The sequence below is a fragment of the Lichenostomus cassidix genome, chromosome 4, assembly GCF_008360975.1.
Source record: "Lichenostomus cassidix isolate B80296 chromosome 4, HeHo_3.0, whole genome shotgun sequence".
NCBI classification, from domain to species: domain Eukaryota; kingdom Metazoa; phylum Chordata; class Aves; order Passeriformes; family Meliphagidae; genus Lichenostomus; species Lichenostomus cassidix.
The window spans coordinates 35,239,168-35,258,953 of NC_139484.1; the positions used below are offsets into that span (position 1 = coordinate 35,239,168).

At 39.8% G+C, this 19,786-nt stretch overlaps 1 long non-coding RNA gene across 1 annotated transcript; it reads left to right on the forward strand.

Annotated features, from left to right (window-relative positions):
- Positions 1-394: 394 nt before the first annotated feature.
- Positions 395-19,363, forward strand: LOC146438241 (uncharacterized). Its single transcript, XR_014851711.1, has 5 exons — positions 395-1,305; positions 1,573-1,873; positions 2,067-2,195; positions 15,390-15,504; positions 18,532-19,363. It is a non-coding gene; the product is annotated as an uncharacterized LOC146438241 (long non-coding RNA).
- The last annotated feature ends 423 nt before the right edge of the window (positions 19,364-19,786 follow it).

Sequence of the window (19,786 nt, forward strand, 5' to 3'; positions counted from 1 at the left end):
ATACTGTAGTCAAGTGCAAACTGAACACAGCCCAATCAGAAAAAAAAAAAATGTTGTTTCCTACCTAACTTTTCCACTTAAACTGTTTGGGGCTAATTTTTTACAGGCAGTTCTACTGAACAAACTTTTGTAAATATCTTCGCACTGAAATGGTGATATAACAACCAAACAAATTACAAGTCAGGGGGTTTTAATGAATAACTAAAGCTTCTGTCAAGTTCCTAAAGAGACTGGAGTCATTAACATTACAGGCATGACCCTTGGCAAGGGAGCAACTAGGAACAAAGAAGAATTATTATTAAAAGAACAATAAAGTGTTTGAGATACATCAAGATCAATTAGGCATTAGTTTTAATGTAGCCTAAAGTTAAAAGCCGTAAAAGAACAGAGAATTTTCCCATTTGCATCATTTAAAGTTCACAGCCCAAGGAAAATACGATGTATAAAGAAACCAGAGAGCCTTATGAGAATTGTGTGTCAATTATCTAATTACCTTTGATAACATCAGGTGTAAACTTTCAAGGAAAAAGCTTTAAAGAGCTCTTGCAGGTACGAGTGTATTGGGAGAGTAATCAGACTTGTTGCAGAGAGAAGAGAAAGGAGAAGGAACTGCATCGTGTTCTGAAATGAATGCCCTGTCCCTGGTTGCAAGGAGCAGTGAGGGACAAGTTACACAACAGTTACTGGAGCCTGGTTATCAACTCCAAATGCAGCTTCTCAGCATGAGAACAGGGACGAGGACAGTGGGCAAGTTTCTGCTTTGTCTTTTACTTCAAGGCTGAGATGCTGCCATGTATTCCTGCTAGTCAAGAAGGAGAGAATCCAAACCTGGCTCCTACCTCCTGGCCTCCCTGCCTTTGCAATGCCTGTGGATGCGGAAGGGTGAGAACAGGGTGTGATCCTCTTGGCCGGGCAGCTCCTTGCAGAGGTAGGAGAGCTCCCTGACATAGAGGTCGGTGGCATTGACAAGATCTCAGCCTACAGACACAGCCCCACCTTAGGGCTTGCATAGGGAAGCTGCCCTTGAATTCCTATCATGGAAAGGCTGTCCACCACCAGATTGTGCAATAGCTCTGCGCATTAGCTGATCACTAGTGGTGCTTACATCCCTGCTTCTCTGGCTGGTAATTCCCTGCACCAGTTGGAGGAGTGTTGCCTGCCTGCACAATGGGAATGGCTTTGAGATCTGGACAACCCGCTGCCCCAGCCAGATAAGGAGATGTGTCTGCACTCCTGCTCAGCACCAGTGTCTCCCCTCTGATTTTTGAAGGGAAATTGCAGTGACTTCTTCAACTGGAGGCCTTGGTGAGTAGATGCAGAAGAGGGGTGTCTGGTGGGAGGTTTGTATTTGGAAGATTACTCTAATTGGCTTTTTTTTTGTTTGTTTGTTTGTTTGCTTGCTTGCTTTTAAGATGGGGGGGGAAACATCGGGGTTTTTAATACTGTTTTTTTCTCCCGCCTGACTGAATGATTCTGAAGTGATATTCACCACTGTCTTAAACATGCCTCATGATTTAGAAATGATAAGCTTCTACTTCAAGGATTTGCCAGGGTAAACTTTTATTTTGGCAGGGGGAAGCAAAACTGATTAAGTAGAAGGATAGTGTCTCCTAACAGACAGAGAAGTGAGAAGAGTTCAGAAAGTGCAGCTGGGGGTACTAACCGCTGCAGCAGCTGAACCCTCACAGCCCTTTGCCACAGATGTTTGCTCTGCAGCTACTGCCTGACTAGACAAGAAGATGTGCACTGTATCTGGATTTCCTGGTTATTGTTATCTCCTTGGTGCTTCCCAGAACTCTGATGGAGAGCAGGAAACCAGTAATCATTGGACATCCCCCTGAAGTGCCTCCTTAGGCCACCCCACATGCTTCAGGTGACTGAGGAGGATCTATGCTGGCACCACCAGCACATGAGACTGCACTCAGGGGCAGCGACCAACAGCTCCTCCTCAATCCCACACAGCAACAGACCATGTCAAAGATTATATAAAGCCTTTACAGGTACATGCTCAGGGTTGGGGTTTTTTAGCTGTTTCACTTGGACTCTTGTTTGTACCTCCTCCTTAGTGACCAGCCGTGGCTTCTCCATTTTCACGACAAGAAACCTGTATTTGTGGCTCTTCAAGAAGGTATGACCCTGACTCTCCAAGGACTCGGACACACAGCTGACATGAGACCATGCCAACCAAAAATCAGGTCAGTGATTAAACCTCTTGATGTTGGCAAGTCAAGTGGCAGTATCAGAAGGAAGCTCATAAAGTCATGTGCAGCTGTAGACCTGAGAGCAAGAACTGTCTATTTAGCTGTTTCTGAAATTGCAGCTTGTGGGGGGGGAAAGGTGGGGAGATGTAGCTTTTCTGTTAAGAAATGTGTATGTTGGTTTAGGAGCTGCCACATTCTAATTTCCAGTAAATGAAAAGCAACAATAAATTTCATGTCCTATGTGCTAGCTACTTTTGGTATAGAGAATATTGCTGAACTTCTGTTCCATGGAAAAAAGCCTTTTTCTTGTGTTAGACCTTCACCTGGCCCATTATTGAGATAATCTTCAACTAGCTTACCCCAAAGGCTGTAGCTGTGGTGATTCTCAGAATAGTCTTGTCACTTTATATGTGATGAAATTAAGGAAAGTCTAGCCATGAATTAAGTCTATAACATTTCCAGTTCCCTTGAGAGCTTCCATCAAAAAAAAAAACCTATTTCACTTCTAAAGCATGTGTTTGAAGAAGGAGAACTAAATATTTTTCTATTATATTCCTGCTGGAATATTCTTTACTTGGTGTCTGGGCACAGTGGTTGGCATATACAAATATTGCAGCTCATCTTTTAAAAAAGCATTGTTATATCATTAATAAAGAAAACAGTTTGCATTTCAGATGAAGAGACAACAGTAAATCACAAAATATTTACTCTGCCCCAAAGAGCAGCAATTTACAGACTATTTAACAGCAGTTTGTGTATACATTTAAAGATTACTTTTTTTTTAACTAAGGTTTTTATTTGTGTGCTGAGTAGTTTTCTGTAAGTAAAAGGATTAGACTTTGTCTGGCATCTTTGAATTTATATTCTGTGAAAAGCAATAGTGATTTAGATCTTAGTTTTTATAGCATGTAAAGTGTGTTTAGCTTCTTGTGGATTTTTTTAGATTTTTTTTTAATAGATCATAGTCTTTATTTGCTTTTCTGGGAAGAACCAACATAAGCTTGTAACTGTTCGACTTTTAAGCAATGTACAAAACCTAATCTCTTTGCCTTTGTTAGTTTAGTGGTCTTACACAATTTGCTAACGTTCACCAAACAAGATCACATTTCACTGAGAATGGATCTTGGGCTCAAAAAAAAAAACCAAAAAAAAAACCCCAAAAAACCACCAAACAAAACAATAACAACAATGCCAAAAAACCCAAACTAAAAACCAAACATATGATCTCATCAGTTGACTGGATGGAAAAACCAAAACAAAAAATACCTCCACGGAGCACCTGTTTTTCCAAAGATTATGGAGAAGTGAGGAGAGAAATTAGCAGGGAGCAAAGAATGCTAGGAAGAGCCTAGTTAGTTCATAGCCCTGGGGCAGACTCTTGGTCCTTCTGTGTCCTATGAGCTACATGAGCTGGCAGAAGGGAATTTTGCATTGCTGTCATTCAAATGCTTCTGGTCACTAAACTGTACTGCAGGCGTCTCTCTAAGCCTTATTGACTGTAATGGTGACAGCTGTGTGCAAGGATCAAATATGAGCTTACTTGCATGGAGATGTTCCCATCTGCAAAGCCAAACCCCAGTGAAAGTTCTGTGGCTCTGCAGCGCTTGTAGGTTTATGACTGCCTGTGAACAGCAGCTGCTCATGTGGAGGTGGCAAGAAGTCTGCTAGTTCTAAATGAAATACAGCTTGCAAGGAGAATGCCTATTGGCACTTGGCTTCTCCCCAGAAAGATGGAGCTGCTGTAACTCCCCTTGCAGAGTACACCACCACTCACTCTTTTGAAGCACATGTTCTCAGGCCATGGTGAGTTTAAGCATAGAAGAGCTCCCACAGTGGACCTTTTGCATGACAAAATTCACAAAGAAGTAATTTGCTCCATAAATGACATAGCTACCTATCTGTAGCAAAACATGCCATGTCAGATAACCCAGGCCGCATCTATATATTCTTACCTAATTGCTCTATTACTTGTGGCAATGTTGCCTCAGAAGAAATTCCCCAACCCTTCTCACTGGAGCTGGAGCCCTGGCTCTCACTGCCATGGCAACAGAAGTGCTGCCTGCTGAAAAAGCCAGCTGGGTCCAGAAAAGGTCACTGGAGTCCTTTAGAAACCCTGGGAAACTTTATACTCAAAGAAAGAGGAAGAGGCACAAGCCTGAAGCTGGAAAGACAAAATAGTTAGCAAAGGGCAAGCATACAAAATTTCCAGTTTATCTCATAAAGCATATTTTTAATGTGTTTTTATTGACTTTGGGGCTATTTAAGCACTGTGCATGCTGTTGAGGGGGATTGGAGGGTGACAGTGCTCAGGGAGCAAGGATGGAAGATTGTGGTTTTATTCAGTTGTCCCAGCTAGCAGCTATTTACAGAGCTATAAGGACTGAGGCCTTATGTAAAAAGCCCCAGAGTTGCAAGAGCTGGCACAAAAAGGAGAAAATATCTTGCTCTTGGTTTTTTTTCTGTGCTGTCCCACTCCAGCACTTGGCAGAGCAGATATAAAGCACAGAATACTGCTTTTGGGAGTGCTTGTTGAAGTACCACATCTGGGGTTCTCAGATACAGCTTAGTCCCATCACTTGTGACATCCTGGAGCTACAAGAACCATTGGATCCATTTACCAGATACAGGCAGGATTACCTTCTGAGTGGAAAGCTTTTTAAAGAATTACAATTCTTGAAACATCTTTTCATGCTTAAGATTGTATATGATTGCAGGAGTTCAGTCCTGCATGCTTAAAGCATTTGTGTAATGCTTCCTTAAACATAAAAACTATATCTGACAACAACTAGGTTGGGAAGAAAAGCATTTTTTCCCCAAGAAAAATGTACTAAGGCTGCTGGGGTTAATACAGGGAAGAAGGTGAATGCACAGCAGCAAAGGCAGCCTGGCTCACTGACCTGAAACGCTGTGCTGGCCAAGGAACAAAAGCATGATGCTGGTCTTTCCTTTGCCTCACCTAAAGCAGCCATGCCAAGTCACATTGCTGGGCAGCAAAATGAAGCAAAAAAAAGAAAGATGCCATCACCACACCCCTCCTCCCCAAACCCTCTGTATTTAAAGGGGATAAGCTAAAAGGTGCTGGATGGGCATATTGAGGATTCAGACACATCCTTGGTACTGGAGTACCTACTCCCAGTGCATGCTAAGCAAGGAGGTGATTCTTGATGCAGGAGACTTATTTTCCTTCAAAATGAAAACACTTTAGGATAGCTACAAATTCTTGATGTGACAACTGTATTACTAAGATGTAAAGGATTTAAAAACTAAGTATAAAAGCATAGTTGGTACAAGGAATAGATAAAAATGAAGCCTTCTAAACACTTTAATGTGTGGAATACTCAACAGTCTTAACTTTTTTTTTAATTCTTTACCTTTCGACCTGTCTTTCAGCTTTTCATGTCTATGCATGTTATGCTTGTAGCCTTAACATTTTCGAAGGTCTGTAAAAGTCTGCAGCTAACAGTTCTGGTTATGTTTTTCTTCAGCAAACAGTTAACTCCAATGAGGCGGTATTGCTGTATTATTTGTGGAAAAGTCAATATACTTATGCAGCTTTGGGCAGCATGACAGACACAGCACAAGCCTTAGTACCTTGGTTATCAAATTACTTAGGCATATGTATAACTTCATGATAACAGGGTCATCATAAAATGACTATCCCATAGTTCTTGAGGAAAGTGGAAGGCAAATGAGGCCATGTGTGAAAACCTGTATGTGTACTTAATAGCATTTTTTTCTTTTTCCGCCTTTCCTCCCCTCCCTTCCAGGAGACTTGCATAGCATTCTTATTCTCCAATTCTTTGTAATTATGTTTCCCATAGCTCATGAGTAACGGCATCAGCTAGTTTACCAAAAAGCTGCTGATGAGGCAAAACCATGGCACTCAAAATCTGGTGATATCTTGAGGAAGCAGAAGCACAATATGCATTTTTGGTATGTGAGAGGCTTCAGCACATGCTTTGACTAGCTCTGAAAAAAACAGCAGGATGAGCTGTGGTTTCATTGTGCTGTGGGAGGTAGATGAAGGAAGAAAAAAGCAATAATACGTGGCTACATCCTGGATTGCATCAGGAAGTTGGATTTCAGGTTGACAAATATCCCATAGCACCCAGGGAGAGCACACACAGCAGCAGGTGTGGTGCAGGAGTGCCGGGCTGGCCTCAGGCAATGCAAATACGTGAGGACCAGCTGGTGCAATCAGTGAAGCCACCTCACCCTGTTTGGCACGCTGGTATACCTGTGCTGCAGCATCACTGCGAAGGCAAACAAAGGTATCCAAGGTTAGACCCACCAAATGCAACCCAAAGCACCAGGTCAGGCATACTGCAGACACGAATTACATGTGAGGTAGGCTTACTTGTCATGAAACTTGATGAATATAACAGAAAGTATAATGGGCTATGAAATGTCAGGAACAACTATCTGCAAAACCCAGGTCTTTTAGATTAACATTTTGGGCATTGCTAACTTGAGAGACATGGCACGAGTCTGCCATTTTTGACTGGACTGAAACTTTCCATAAGATATCTATAGGTTGCTGCCACTTATCAGTGGAAGTGTGGTCAGGCAAAGAAAGAGAATGAGTTGCCTGTTAAAGAAATGTGTAGTGCAAATATTTTATGCACACAAATGCTGGGTGCAGAGTGGAGGCAAATTGAATAAAAGCTGCAGCGTGTATCAGCTGCTGCTAAGGATGACACACCCTCGGGTTATAAAGTTGTATGTTAAGGGTAGCTGTTCACAAGCTCCTCAAGCACAATAAGTAACTTGAAAGAGAAAAGAGTAACTCTGCTGTAAAGGATCCATGCTCCAAGCACAGTGTTTACAAGCCAGAAGCACAAAGAAACTGATTTTTTGAAAATCTTTTAACTCTAAAGAGTAAATCTTTATAGCAATGCAAGGGAGTCATGCCCACAAATCTCATTATTCTGAAAGCTGCTTAGAAACTTTAGCCCTTAGAGTCAACATAGCACAATGCATTCAGAAGTACAATTTCAGAGTTATAAATGCTTCCTACAATCAGCTAATTAAAAAGAGAAGAAAAAAAAAAGGAAGAAGAAAAATTAGGATTTAAAAGGATTTACAAGGAAATAATTGGGGGAGGGGGTGTTATATATAAAGAAGGAGGTAATGGAAAGGGATTGAGAGGAGTACAGTAGGAAGTGGATGTGGTTAAGGCATTCACAAGATTAGTTAAGAAAAGCCTGGTAAAACTGGAAGTAAGAAGCCAAATCCTGGGACAAATGAATATAGTTTCTTTGATGTATTTCAAGCTGCATGGTTTATACATACTCAGCATCTAGCCTGTCGACCTTAAGAATGATTGGGTAAAAATAGTGATGAAATCTTATTATAATACTACCCAAAAAAGCAGTATGCGAAATTTGATGCACAAAAGGTTCTTATATTTTCAGAGATTAAATACCCAGCCAATGGTACAGAACAGCTGCAGGTATTTCAGCTTCAGGAGTCTTACAGAATTAAGAAACTTAACAATAATAAAAGCTGTGACTTGCTATGCAGGCTGGTTTTTTGAAAACAAAAATTGTCACAGGATTCATTACTGCTTTAGAGATGGATTGTGAGTTTGAAACTCATTTTCAAATGCCTTCACAACAAAGAAGGATATGAATGTTAAAACTGGAGTGGATGAGGGCAATTTGAGGTGATGAGTAAAGGTCTGGCACGCAAATGGTATGGATTCTAATTAGTGCAGATACACCTTTTGAAATCCCTGTGGGGTTTTTGTGTCTATAGAGAACATATTGAAATCCCGGATAAGGAGGTTGTGTGTGCATGTGTGTGCACGCCTGAGGTCTCAACTTCCTCCTGCATTAAGAGACTGCAAATATATGCCCCATCCTGTAGGTGCTGTAATAACAGCCTGGGCTGGCCTGTGCCAGGCAATTGAGCAAACACTGGACAAGGACACGCAACAGACACAGTGTATCAAGCAAAAAACAGAGAGATAGAGAGCTGAACCAGTATTGTCAGTATGACAATACCCAAACTTCATACTCGTTGCCAAGCCTGCAGAGCTCCTAGGATCTTTAAAATTTGCATACTGAAATTTTAAAACCAGAAGGCAAGGTAATCTCTGCCCTGATGTTAAGCAGAACCATTTCTAAGATGATTCCTATTTCATTTTCCTTGCTTCAGAGAGCCAGTGCCATGTTCAGAGCACTGTCAGCATTCAGGAAGAATAGATGAGCACGGACAGTTCCATGCTCTTAAAAATAAACATTGTCAGCAGGATATATAAAATAATGAATTGAATTTGAAACACAGCATCACAGGGGAATGAAGAAAACCAGATGTATCTGCTGATTTCTGGACAGATTGATTTACATAATGATGTTCTTTAACTATGCACCTTGATTTTAGAAGTTGGACAGGACAGAGATTCTGAGATAACCAACAATGGACACCAGGCCTTTATCATATCTCAAGAAAAAGTGAAACCCCTTGGGGTTTTTTGTGGGGTTTTTTTTGTTTGGTTGTTTGTTTTGGTTGTTTGCTTTTTTTTTACTGTGGTGCAAAGCTTGTCAGGATGCTCATCCCCAGAACACCTGAGCTTAGATTTGGTGGAAAGTTGGGTGTATTCAGACAACAATATGAAGATTTGTCAGCTTGAGTTCTGCCACTTCTTTAGAGCTCAGGTTTTGGCACCCTTAATATAAGGATTGTTGTAATGAAGGCATGTGCTGCTATGCAGAGCTCAAATCATAAACTTAGACATGCTGCAGGTATTTGTTGAGGACTTTGGCTGTCGAAAACTCTTGAACTATGACATCCATTTGCTGAATGATTCTGCCTATTGTTTGCTTTTTATACCAGGTCTCAGGTTTCATCAGCAACAGACTGGTATTACCCTAAAGTGCTGGAGGCTTGTTTGATCACTGTGAGGAGCTCCTCCCACACCTGCAAGTAGCAGGGAGAAGGCTGTGACACCAATTTTAGAAAGGGCCAGCTTTTGCTTAGTCTGTGTAAGGAGTGTAAATGCTTATACTGGTCCTGTCTATGCATCATGGTGCAGGGTGGAACACTTGTCTTCCTAATGGTGACTGTTGGGGATAACTGAATGGAGAGTATAATTTAATTGTACCCAGATACTTGACCAGGAAACTGGAATCCTGGTATCAGGAGTGTGGTGAGGAATTCATAATGTATAAAATTATCTCTTTTTTTTTCTTTTTTTTTTTTTTTTTTTTTGAGGGAGAAGAAAGAATGACAGACTAACAAAAGGGCAGTACAAGGAAAGGAAGAATTAGGTGAAAGCTTTGAATGGTCAGAGAGGACACTGTTATGATATGAAGCAATTTCTAGCATTCATGGTATACAATAAACTGTTTTAATTTTTCAACAACAATGCAAGTTGTGCAGGCACTTATAAAAACTTAAAAGCTCTTTTTAAGATAATAGCCTGCATTTTACATGTACTATATGTACTTTCAGAGAGTGCAAGTTATTTATCATTCTTGTCTAAGTTAATAGTGCATCTCTGTCTGGATTGCAAAGTTTAATTAACTTCTGTAGGTGTTACAAGGAAAATTATGGCTAGCTGAGTCTAAAAATCCACATTCTTGAATGTAGGGGAATTTTTAAATTAACATGACTGATATGCTTTTTGAATAACAACTTTGTGTTTTTCTGCTGCATACAGAGCAGTAGCACTCCAAGTTTAGATCCTGTAGATTCCGCAAAAATAACACACCTTTCTTTCTTTCTTTCTCTCTCTGTCTCATTAAGATGCTATCATGAAGACTATAGGTAACTCCAACAACTAACTTTTGCTCTGCTGCTTAAGGCTGATGAGTTTGATGCTGGTCACAAAAAAGGTGGTGAAATTTTAGTAGCCTAGTGGGCATTGTATGTGATGGGGAATGACAAGATTAAAGAGCATTTTGGGGTCTTCATCTTGCTACCACCACCAAGCCACAGTTTTCACAGAGTTTGAACTGAGTGATGAAGCACAAGAAGGAGTAAATCTCCAAAGCAAAAGGACAAAGATGCTCTAATCTCTCAATTATGGTACTCTGTCCCACACCATCAAGCTTATTTTGGTATCTTACTTCAAGCATAGCATCAGGAAGTTTATCACAGTTAAAAGCACTAGTAGAAATCTAATTCATCCTTCTTCTCTGAACTGAGCTGCCTGACCAAAATTCAGGCAGAGCCACATGCACTTAAAGGGCTCTCAGATACAGCCAGACATGTGGGCCACAACAAAAAAAGGTGAGAATCCCTCTCCTATGGTGAAGTCCAATATCATAGTAGGGGACCTTGGTGGAAGAGCAATGTGAATTGTGAGAGCTTGCACTAAGCTGGAGTGTTTTTAATATCACTTCACTGACCAATGTGCATTTTTCACCTGTCAAAATGACTTTTTTTTTTTTACCTTTCTGTGAGTTCATGCTAAGACAATAAATGCAAGACAACAGGATTTGGCACTTTAACTGCAGTGGCTATGGGTTTCAATACACCTATTGTACTTTTGCTGCAAGTGCACTCATCCTACATCTCAGAAAATCTGCTTTCCTGCTTCTAATATGAGCTAAAACATAAGATGACTTCTCAAACACTGGTGTTAAGTATGGTAGTGGCCCACAACTGCACATTTGAAGGGCAGGTAAATCTTAACTCAGGCAAAACTCATGACTGATACTGATTTGACTATCTTGTAACGTCCAAAAAAAAAACTTTTGCTATATGGATTTTTTTAGTGTGTTAGTTATGAGCATTTAGGAATAGCATTTCCTGCTTTAGTAATCAACTCACATAGGAAAGGAAAATGAATATATGACAAATCTGCATCTTATTTACATTTCTAATATTACATAATTCTGAAGCTATCAGTAGGAACATTTAAATGAAGGTTTCAACAGCAATCCTACACAAAATACAGTGAAAATCCCTTTGACATTTAACTAAAGGAGATTGTAAGGACATAATTTGAGAAGTGAAGGGTGGAGTTAAAAAACATACCTCACCCACTGCAAAAATGTATGGGCTGTTCTTCATCTCTGTCTTAAAGTGCATATTAATAGATCTCCAATAACAGGTATTTCTTGTTCTGCAAGTGGTGTGTTGTCATCTAGTACTTTATCATAAGTTTAAGAAAAAATCAACTGTCTTTTTACACAGATGGATGCTGGTTTTTAGAGCATTGATTCCAAAAGTCATGATACTTTCTTTGCCCTCAATATATGAATGTGGCATTGCTTGAGACACCCAGCATCTTGCATAATTGCATATGAATTTTGCATTGCTAATTAATGCTCTGGTTTTAGTACTTTGATTCTGTGCTTCACTATTGTGATACACGGAACATGGATGCAGTGTATCCTTAATTCAGTAAGTGCTCTGGGTTATTTTTCAGTAGCCACTGTGGAGTGTATACACTGCTCCACAGTGTTGGCTTGTCTTGATTTAAGCTGGAGCTGTTACCTGTCTTGGCAAACTGTTTATGAAATTCTAGTAATGACCATGGCAGACTGCAGACTGCAGCTTAAAATGCACAAATACAATTTAGTTCCTTAACTTTTGCTGATCTCCAATAGGCTTTTAGGTGGATTTTTTATTTAATTTTTTAGATATTTTTTATTTTCTGATCCTAGTTTGATTAAGCACTTTGTACTCACATTTGGCTTAGAAAAAGTAAACATATGTGATTCTTTTGAATAGCAGCCTCAAACTTGGAGATGAGAAGGCTGGTAAGTTTTATCTTTGAAACAATTTGGGGTGAAATCTTGGCTGTGTTTAAATCTCTGGCAACATTCCAGTTATTTCAAGTGGAGGTATTCACCTCTGCTAAACACTTTACCTCCTCAGGGCTCTGTGAGTTGTTGCATAAACATTAAGTAGTTAGACAATGAAAAAAACCACTCCCATTTGCCTTTAGTAAAGGGAAAATCTTCACCTAAGGTAAAATCTTTGCTGCCAGGTTTCTGAGGGAGAAGCTGACAGAGGTAATCCAGCAGTGATGGAATATTCTGGTATTAATTAGACGTGGCCTAGATACACACTAGAGAGTATCAGGGCTGACCTAAATGTTGGGAGGAACAGTGCCTCTATCTCCTGCTTTCTGCTAATCAGCCCTGACACCAAGGACTTAGCAGGGCAAGTTTGGACAGACTGTTTGGATATAAACCTGAAAGAGAGGCAAATTGTTACACTCATTTTCAATCATATTATAAGGCTGCTTATTTAAATCTAAAATGTTTGGAAGACATGTTCATTTCCTGCATCTTGGAGGTTAGTAAGAAGTCATCCAGGTTTTTCAAGCAGTCAGCCAAGGGTCTACAAAAGTCCTGCTGTGAATCACCGTGCTTTAATTGAACATGAAGTTTTCCTGTCATTTCTACTATGTCCCAAAGCACTATTTGAGGGGGAAAAGAAAAAACAATTAATTACACAGATGCTGTGTTCATTTTTGGATATATACAAATGTCAGGGTTGTTGATAGTAAATCAGGAATGAAATAAACTTCACTTTGGCCTAAGGTTTACAGGAGTAGCGTTCGTTACTCAAAGGATCCCCAAAGTGAATGGGAATAAGAGTAAATCAGTGATTTGAATTAACATTAATTGAATTAGTCTCCTGCTCTATAAGTATGTTTTTCAAGTTGAAATGAGTGATTTTTTTTTTTAAGGACAGAACTCTAAATCAACCCTTTCCCACTTCCTCTGTAAACTCTTAACATCTAAACCTAAGGGATGTCCCTGACTTGATCAAACTACTTAGAACAAAGATTTAGTTAAGCCAGAGTTAAAATAAAAGTACAGTCTAGAGATCTGCTTCTTGCTAATTGCACACACCTGGGAATTTAGAAAAGTTTTTAATTGGAATACTCAGACAACTAGTTTTTAAGTCATTGCAATTTGTCATGGATTCCCCCCAACCAGCAGCCAAGCTGCATGCAGCCACTCGCTCACCTCCCCACCAGCAGGAGTGGGGAAAGAATCGAAAGGGTAAAAGCCAGAGAACTTGTGGACTGAGATAAAGACAGTTTAATCAGAAAAGCAAAATACACATGCACAAGCAAAGCAAAACAAGGAATGAATTTGCATCCTCCCATGGGCAGGCAGCTGTTCAGCTATCTCCAGGAGAGCAGGGCCTCATCACACATACAGTGACTTGGGAAGACAAACATCATCACTCCAAACATCCCTCCCTTTCTCCCTCTTCCCCCTGCTCTACATACTGAGCATGATGCCATACGGTGTGGAATATCCCTTTGGTCAGCTGGGGTCACCTGTCCTGGCTGTGTCTCCTCCCAGCCTCCCATGCACCAGCATGGCAGAATGAAAAGCAGAAAAGGGCTTGGCTCTGTGTAAGCCCTGCTCAGCAATAACAAAAACATCTCAACATTATCAATGCTGTGTTTTTACAAATCCAAAACATAGCCCCTTATCAGCAACTGCAAAGAAAATTAATTCTACCCCAGCCAAAACCAGCACATGGTTCTATATTTTAGAAAAAGGGGGGTGAGTGGCAGTGAGCTGAGAGATCTGGAAACCTGCAATATTTGAAGATGGATGAGATCCTGCCATTATTACTTTTACTTGTCTCAGGTGACTGAAAAGCAGTGGAGTTTGGCTTGCCTAGACGATGTCTTTATTACAATTCTTCACTTTCACTTCAATGTCTTTTTGACATGTCTTATAATTTTTTCTCTCAAGTTGGTTGGGTTTGGGGTTTTTTGGAGGGTTGAGTTCATTTGGGATTTTATTGTTGTTTTGGTTTTTTTTGTTTAGCTAGCAATTTGGAAAAAAGATGAAAAACATACTAAAAAAAAAATGAAAGAGTTATCTATATTGATACCTGAGCTAAAACTGTAAAAGTTAGAAATCATTTAATTCATACCAAGTAGGGATATCTGTCTGCAGCTTTGGACCTGAGAAAAGAGAGAAACTTTCACAAAATTATGCATCTGCCCTTATGAAAGCCCTTATGAAATCCATTTCATTATGATTATATTTAGTAAAAGACTGGAATGTGTGCAGTGTTATGATACAACAGCTGCTATTGCCTGCAATTCCCACAAAACATGCCTTTTATAATGGAATCATTTCACTGAATTACTAATCAATACAACTTGGTGTCAGACGATACATAACAGAAATAACCTACTGTTTGAGAATTTCTCTCCAAATGGCAGCTTGCTAAGAAAAGAGGCTGCTCAGCATTGTTGTGGTGTTTGTTTCTAGCCACCAATAACATCAAACTTACAGTTTGTGAAATCTAAAAAGAACTAAGAAAGCTTGGAGCTGCCTAGCAATGCTTTTGTGATTCATTGCTACTGAGGCCCTTAAATGCCAGTCACCAATTTGTGATATCTACCACAAACTTCATATGGCTAAGGGCAGTAGTCTTGCTGTCATTCTCTGTTGCAGACAGCATTCCCATTCCCCAGGAATCCAAGGACCTCAGTTTAAAAATCAGAGTCTGGCAGAACTCTGCAATGTTATTCAGTTTCTATTATTTTAATGTTAATGTATAAATATATATACTGGGCTGGTCTTTTCCAGTCATTATTAATTGACCTTTTATGTATTAGGTAAAATGAGGCAGAGCACTCTTTCTGAAACGGTGTCTAAGCTAAGGAACAATACACATATACTTGTTTTAGCATTTAGTAACTGTTATACATCCATATTTTTCCATGTAACCAATTTTAGTGTCCTTTTTAATTTGTCTGTGAAACTTCATAAAGCTTTGTCTTGTGTAGATTTGACATTTTGGCTTTATTTAACTCTTCTAATGCTTTAGAAATGCTTCATAGCTTCAGCAGTTAGGTTTTGTTTAATTTTGAACAGCATAGCAGAATATATCCTGAAATCTGTCAAATTTATTGAAGGTTTATAGCTGATAAGTGATACTGAATTGGTAATACCCAAGTTGCCAGTTATTTGCTAAACTGTCAACAGTTTATCACTAAATAGCAAAATTCCAAAGAAATACAAAAAACTAATTAACTTACAGTTGTAAAATTTCCCATTTTTTCTCTCAAAGGTACTGTGGTTCTTGTTCAGACAAGCAATTTAATCAAATTAACTCCACTCATTTACTATACTTGAAAAGTCTTTTAGAAAAATAACTCAGCATCTGAAATTGTGGGTGTTTACAACATTCATTTTTTTCAGCATAACAGAAATTGCAGCAACATTTCAATTTTCTCTGCCCTAGATTCAGGAAATGATGCAAGTTAATTTCTGTTTGAAGTGTTCAGAAATATGGCACCTTGGAAAAGGAAATTTTACAGACCTGAGACTATATGACTTTTGTCTGGCTCAAAATACAGGTGAGAGTTTCTTTGAAAAGTAATTTAAAATATATATTTCACTTTTTAAATGGCAAAACCATGCTTAGGATTATTCAAATTCTTCTCATACTTAAATGAAATGCCCACGTAACAGACCATCCCATCCACTATTTTAATGAGATCTAAATCTGTCAAGGATTGTCAACACTCATCAGTGTGGATATTTTGAGGACTTGTAGGTGCAAAAGAAATTAATTTTTTTTAGACAAAAGCAGTATTAATAATACAACATAGTTCATAAACATTGATTGGTACTCATTAACAGAAAGGGCAGCTGGAAAAAAAAATAATTTTCATTCCAGTCTTCAGGACACTGGTAGAATCCAGACCAGTACAAAATAATGAGCTTGCTTACTGTTGCTGTGTGGGAAAAGAGAAGAGGAGCTAGAGGTGATACTGCAGGAATAAAACAGACTAAGTAGGCATGACAGGAGTATGGGGGCTAAATGTAATGACAGGAACTTCATAACACATTCTTCATAAAAGTGACAGGAAAAGCAAAGGAGGCGAACAGCACTCTGCCAAAAGCATCTATTCAAATCCTGAAATGCAGAAGGATAATTTTTGGTTGGACATACATGGCTAAACTGCTGGCTTAAAAAAAACAAAAAAAAAGGATAATTGAGAATTACAGGAAGAATGGTACTAAAGACTGGAGATCATGAACACAAAACAGTGAAGATAAAGCAATGATAGTCTTAGTTGCAAAAGCATATAATAAGTACTCCCTAGAGGCACTTACTTGATTAAAGTACTTTTAAAACAATCTCAGAAATTAAAAAGAATTTCAAATCCTGTACTTCAGTTCCTTTTTGTCAACTCTGAGGTTAAATATACACACATTGTAAATATTTAGGGCATAGCTTTATATTCATCATAATGTGTGCCAAACTCTGCCTTTTGGATTATTCCTAGCAGTGACCACCTCATTAATCCAGAATCTAACTGCAAATCCTTCAATGCTGGGGATGGTGTCAGAAGGGAGTATGAGTTTAACAGAAAGTAAGGGAGATCTGGCCAGGCTTCTTCAGCCACACATTGAGTTTCTCCCTTCTCAGATGAAAACTAAAGGATGGTGTGTCTTGGGCTCCACCTGGACACCCCGGGACTCCAATATGCAGTACTAATAGATCTGCTGTAGGGCTAATGCACTGCACAAGTTTCCATAAGTGTTAATGGCCTGCTCACTTTAGATCCAAAGTAACTGTGGGGAAAACAGCAAAGGCTTTGATCAGAGATGACCATCTGAAAGCAAGGTCAGGACTGGAAAAGAGATTATATAGAGCTGGAAGGTTTCACTGGAGCAGAGGTGTTGCTTGTGTTGAGAGTATTCTGTTTAGGAAGGCAAGTTACCATCTGCCAGCTGGCATTTTCCAGGACTTTCTTTAATCAAAGCATGACCAAGTTTGGTGTTACATGAAGCCTAGAGTGTATTTAGTGTTTAGTGAAATACAGCGCTAAATGAAGTGTTGGTAGTTATATCTGGAAACATCTAAGGAAAGTGTAACTGTTTGAGGTCTAGAATCCATTTGTCATGGTTTAACCCCACCTGGCAGCTAAGCACCACACCACCTCTCACTCACCATCAGCAGGATGTGGGAGAGAACTGGAAGGGTAAAAGTGAGAAAACTTTTGGGTTCAGATAAAGACATTTGAATAAGGAAAAGCCTTGCAAAAGCAAAGCAAAAAAAAGGAATTGATTTACCCTTTCCCATGGGCAGGCAGGTGTTCAGCCACCTCTGGGAAAGCACAGCTCCATCACGCCTAACAGTGACTTGGGAAGACAAACAACATCCAAATGTGTGCCCTCCCCCCCCTTCCTCCTTCTTCCACCAGCTTTCTATACAGAGCATCGTGTCATATGGTGTGGAACATCACTTTGGTCAGTGGGGAACAGCTGTCCCAACTGTGTCCTCTCCCAATTCCTTGTGTGCCCCCAGCCTCCTCTTTGGTGGGATGGAGTGAGGAGCAGAAAAGGCTTTGACTCTGGACAAGCCCTGCTCAGCAACAACCAAATCATCCTAGTGTTTTCAACTTGTTTCCAGCACAAAAGCACAATATAGCCCCATACCAGCTACTAAGAAGATAAACTCCAATCCAGCCAAAACCAGCGCACCATTGCTAATTTCAAAGAACCTATTTATGTGACAAGAAAACAAATTGTGTTTTGTGCTCTCTGCACTCAGTAGAAAGAAAATTTAGTCTCTTAATTGCAGATTTTACAAAGATCGCCTATGTGTTGACAGAAGAAAACCCTTAAATGAGCAAAATGTGAAGTTGTATGTACAGTGAAGCCTTTACTGCAGTTTGTTGTATTATGGAACATTGTGACACATGAATTTCACCTTGAGACGTACAAAAGTCTGTGGGAATTTCCTTCAAGACATTGTGTTATGAACAATCAGTGTTTATTGTGACCAAATATTGAGGACAAGAGTTAAGGGACATATCCAAATGCAGACACATCTCCCATGCAAGCAACTGTATGAGGTTTTGACACTTGTTAGTGACCCTGCTCCAGACACCATCCCCCAAATCCCCAGCAATAAGGCAACTGCATGGCTTAGGGGATTGGTAATCGGATACCTCACCTCCAGGTCATCATAGGTCTCTGGTTCAAGAGCAGCAAAGCTTTGTAATGACTTGAATGCCATTGGATATTTATTTGGAGTCATACATGGAGAAGTGAACATAGGATTTCTGTAACAAGCAGTAGATGTCCACAGATGGATACAAACATTGTGACAGTTGCCAGCCTGTTTGAAACATTTGAATGACTGAATATCAATCTAACAGAGATTAACTCCCTAATAACAGTCAGAATTGTGTTTTGTTTTAGTACTGCCTGTATAGTAAAAGGATCATGGTTTAGATATATTTATATATTACATATTTGTTTTATTTTTATATATACTTATAGTTTTGTTTATAAATTTATATTTCCTCACATTTTGTAACTGAATGAGACAAAAGCCTGTGTTTAACCCTCCCTCTTTTTCTCTCCAGGTTGTAAAAAACTTTGAAAAGTGGTTTTAGATAGTACTGGAAGCAATCCAAAGGCAAATTTAATTTGAATTTTCTGTCTCAGCTGATACAAATTCATCAAGCATGAAAATGTATTCTGCAGGTCTTCTTAAGCACCTTACTACATAGGAGAAACTTTAAGTGCAGAATTTGAAACTTCAGCACATCCTTAATGACGATACAACTGAAATGAAACTACTTCCAAGGTCAGTATTACTCTAATACTTCTGGAGTCAGACTGCAAGGCCTGTGCGTGAGAAGAAAAAAGGTAGATGGTGCTCCCTGTTGAGGAACCCGGGCAGGCAGGTGTAATGGTCAGTCAGAAACATGATGCCTTTTTCAATCTCCCCTCATTGGTGGTTTCAGAAGACAGAGGGATTGGCTGGCATGAACACCCAGTCCATTGGCCCGTACTGCCTCCCAGTGGGCATCAGCTACTTCTCTTTTGGGATGAAACGCAGCGGGGTTAAAATGCCTGCTACAGAAGCCATTGTCCTTGGACAGCTAATGGGGGAGTTCACAGGCAGAGAGACTTTGGGTATCTAAAACTAAAACGACAAAACTCTAGATCATCTGCCATGTGTGTAGCTCTCTATGAAATCATGGATGCTTTGTTTAGTTTTGCCTATGGCTTCATGCAGAACATGCACCTCCATAAGAAAAAAAGAAAACAAACCCCAACTGGTTTCAGCAGGCAGCCTTACAAATGTGAGTTCTCATCATATTAACTTGCACACAGAGGGCTCTGTCCCCACCACCCTCTGCCCTGAGAAGCAGCAGCAGAGCAAGATGACATCCTATAACTGTGGGCAGTTTAACTCCAGTTTAACTCCTATGGCTGTGGGCAGTTTAATCCTCCATGCAGTGCTAGGAGTAACTTACTTTTTCTTTTCACTTTTCTTGCATGCTGAGAGCAACAGCACAGGACGTTAAATAGGGATCACAAAAATGAAGAATGAAACAACATGAGGAAAGAGCACTGTTTGCTGCAGAAAGATCTCCACAAAGGAGTGAAAGAAGAGTTGGGGAAGTGCTTCTATACTTCTTTGACAGCCTACAGACCTTCACAATTTGCAGCCCAAATGCCTTTTCTTTCTGGGCTCAGCAAGCCAAGGGATCTGTTAAGAGCTGGACACCTCAGCTCTGTGTGTTTCCCATCTAAAAAAACCCTAACAATCCCTCTCAGCCCTGTGCAGATGTTGTTACTTACCTGAAAACAGTCACCTAAACCTTTGTG